This window comes from Argopecten irradians, unplaced genomic scaffold, assembly GCF_041381155.1.
Source record: "Argopecten irradians isolate NY unplaced genomic scaffold, Ai_NY scaffold_0470, whole genome shotgun sequence".
Classification (NCBI taxonomy): domain Eukaryota; kingdom Metazoa; phylum Mollusca; class Bivalvia; order Pectinida; family Pectinidae; genus Argopecten; species Argopecten irradians.
In genome coordinates this window covers 23664-27635 of record NW_027187937.1, presented here as the reverse complement: position 1 = coordinate 27635, position 3972 = coordinate 23664, and the positions used below count along the sequence as shown (strand labels likewise).

General features: G+C 32.7%; 1 long non-coding RNA gene across 1 annotated transcript; it reads right to left on the bottom strand.

The window, feature by feature from the left end:
* Positions 1–389: 389 nt before the first annotated feature.
* Positions 390–2466, bottom strand: LOC138312789 (uncharacterized). The gene is made up of 3 exons (XR_011207050.1): positions 2364–2466; positions 2047–2069; positions 390–1715 (listed from the first exon to the last, which is right to left on the bottom strand). It is a non-coding gene; the product is annotated as an uncharacterized lncRNA (long non-coding RNA).
* Positions 2467–3972: the final 1506 nt, after the last annotated feature.

Genomic DNA, 3972 nt, shown 5'->3' with positions numbered 1-3972 from the left:
AAGACAAAAAGCCTTATGACTTAAGAGATAGGAGCTAGTTTCAGAATGACGCCATTAAAACCGCATGGACCCCCCGGTGGCCTCTCAGAATGAAAGAAGAAGAATTCCATGAGGGCGGATGTGTCGCATGCAACTAAAGTTCTCACAGGGAAATAATTTTCTAGTTATTGTTACAGTGACCTTGACCTTTGGCCTTCAACCCTGAAAAGTAATCCCAAGTAGAAGTACATTTTTGTACATAATATATGTAGATCTAAAGATACAATTACATGTACTCGAAGACCAAAATTAAGCACATATAAACCATACAGTTTACTGACACTTGCTAGTCATAATATTAATAGTGTAAAATATTTAATATAACAAAGATACATTTGTTTCTCCTCAATTAATTTACCAGTGAAAAATAGACATACAAAATGTAAACATTCAATAATCACATTTACATACCGGGCAAATCCAATTGATATCAACAATTTATTATTGTTTTGACTTGGTATAAGCATAATCTACTGTAATTTTCAACAATAAACCACAGAGAAAAAATGTTGGTTCAACAACTGCTAAAGTTTGATCACACTTCCAAAGCTGTACCAGTATACAGACATGTACAGTTGTTGTATACTATATTCTGCAATAAAAAATAACTATCACAACAGATTTCTTTTCGATGTACTGCTAATATATAATTATGAACATTTTACTATCTGCAAAAATAATGAAAAAAATAAATCATCACTAAATTAATAATCTGGGACTCAAAAGTTGTATATAAAATATCATAAGAAAATTTAAGGGAGAAGCTTCTTTCTACAAATTACAGGTATCCTAATAAAATTAACATATATTTTAACAACATTAAAAATCATTTGCACCTAATGTTTAGTTTTTTTGACTCTATCATCTTGTAATTCATTCATTATTGTTAAAAGAAGCAAGGAATGTTTTGACTTCTGGGAAGTGTATTACACCAGAAGTTCATATTTATACACAAATATACACCAGAAGTTCATATTTATACACAAATTTATCACTTTCTATAACAGATTTCATTTTGGGTATTTTGACAGATGAGACTATTATCAACTATTACATTGTTTAAAAAAAAATCATTGAAAACAATGTCATTTCTCAAAAAAAAAAAACACATTAATAATAAACAGCGCAGTGCTATGTGTAATGTACTATGCGTAATATCCTATGTGCAGAAACGATTCATTTTAGAAATTTGAAAAGCCTTTCTACATACATATATATACATAAAATTGTAGATTTTTTTTAATTTCAAGGCAATATGTTTTTAAGAGTGTACTGGTAATTCACAAAACTGTCATGAATAAAGAATAGAGACAAACAAATATAATGTAACAACTGTGATGACAAACATTGTTGACATTAGGTACAGGTGTTCATTTTGTGGTAAAGTATATTTGCCAGAGATTTATATTTACTTTAAAGTAAAGTGAAAAAATAAAAACCTAGCAAATATAAATACACGTATACACACACAAAAAAACAGCTTTCACTGCAGAATGTTGACAATGTGTGTGACTATATCAGTCACAAAAATCAACAGCACAAAAATGAAGTATTGGTTCTCCCCATTTTTATACGGAATTGATGTAGGAAATTGTTTTTTGATTGGTCCGCAAATTGAGGTAATCATAGCCATGTATCACTTTTAGACATCTGTTCATTCTTTCTGGATTCTTTGTCTGTAGAATGTTAAGGAAGAACAAAGATACATGTTTGTGAAGTCATTACTGGGATATTTGGCATGTGCTGATTATTATGTACTTGACAAAAAATCATGGGTTAAATTCCAATTGCATCTTTTTACTAATCCAAGATGTGACAATATTTTTTGATTTGATAGAGATAAGTGATAATGTAAATTTCCTGTATAATACCATAGGGTATTACAAATATAATGTGAAGAAGTAAATATCCTCAATGAGCTTAATACACAGCAATGTAAAAGCATTTAACAGCAATAAAGATCATGGCACAATACAACAGAAGCAATATTTTCTATAAAAAGGATACATTGATGAACTGATGGCATGGAGCTGAAATGAAAAGACAGATAATTTGTCAACACAGAGTTTAACATTCACCAATATGGGCAATAGTTACATTAACTTTATTGTTTGTACTGATTATGATATCGCCATTGAATGGAATTTCTACAACTTCAATTATCTGATATCTCAAAAGCAGAAACTCAAATATAAAATTAAAGTAATGTAAACCAATTTTCTTTAAATTCATTAAAAAGATTAAAAGTCTTCATGGCTAGGCCAACAGTAATCTAATTTCCATTGACAGTAATCGGCAGAGTTATGGCCCCTTGAAGGACTGACCTGATCAATGAGTTTTGACATCTTGTCATTGCTGGCTGATTTCCCTTCCTCTGTGTCACGTCTTTAATAAAATTTAGGTGAATACATTATTTTTCAATGCAATGACTTTAAATCAGATTACTGTGTCTACCATTTCAAAGAAAAACTGAGACATCCTCAAGATTACCCACTTTGAAAATGCAATTCTATTCCGTTATAATAGCAATTTTTTCTTGTTATGCAATTACTTTAAGATATTTTTTTGAGAAAATTCTGACTACCAGATAAACGAAGCACAGTGGAGTTTTGACACTGTGAATTCTAAGGCTGCAGGTAATATGGCTGAAACATTACACCCGGTCCACCCCAACTGCGAACGATGCGTGTATATAAACCCCTACCGCTCTACCGCTGACTTGTATCGATGTATTGAATGAGTGTAGTTATTTATAGACTCCAGTACTGTCGCCAAATCCACAGGTAAACTGGTACTGGATGCTACGCTCGGGCCTCTCATCCAGCTTAACGAAACTGAATGGCTAGTTAGCTTAACCGATCTATATATCATCAACAATGCGTCTGTATCTACTTAAAAACAAAACAAATATTCTTCAAATTGCATAAAAATTCACTTGACTAGTATTTCTTTATTTTAGATATTTTAACAAATCTTCATATTTCTAGTAAAACTGCATATGAAACTCCTTATAGATCAAGCTATGCTCATTACGTAGGGAACCGCCATAACATGTCCCGGCTGCAGGCCGTGTGCAAAAAGTCAAAACACACGTGGGATTTATAAGACGAGTCCTAAACTGTCCTATATTTAGGATTTTCAATAAGTGGTTTGTAATATTATTACAGCAAAACTGACAAGCTAGAAGGTTAGTGGCATTTTAACCGTACTGTTATATATAATTAGCCATCAGCTTGGATCTGGTGCCGTACAGATAGTGAGTTCACTCACGATGCGATTATTGCAAGCCAACGTAAATGCTATCGGAATGCTCTTTAAAGTTTGTTTAATGATCTCAAACACACTTAAAACTTATTGTGGCAATATTACACCCGGTCCACCCAACTGCGAATGATAAATATTATGAAGTTCCTTACCGTCCAATCGATTGATTTGTAACACAGCGAGAAATTCTGTACGTGTAGCGATAAACGCTAACACTCTACCGACACAACGTGGCTATTTTTAGACTCGAGTACTGTCGCCAAATCCACAGGTAAATCGCGGGGCGCTCTGGCTACATCAGCTATACCAAACACAATCGTAAATGTTACAAATACCGTAAAATCTTGTGTTACTTACACACCAGTGTACTTTGCACATGTATTTTTTCTTATGGCTTTAAATACGGAAAAAAATCTACTATCGGTATATTTTGCGCATTCAAATTTTGGGGAAAACGATGTCCGGGGAACCACAAATTCAGTGTTATAAAAGTGGTAATTTCATTGCAAAACATTCACAATAAATGCTTGACAACTGCACAAAAAGTGTTGTATTTAGAAGAAATCAACATAATATAATTGCACTGTGCTTGTTTTCTTTTATTGGCCACCGTAACTGAAACAGTGAAATATATCTTGCAGAACATGTCAAAAACATTGGCAGTCCGCC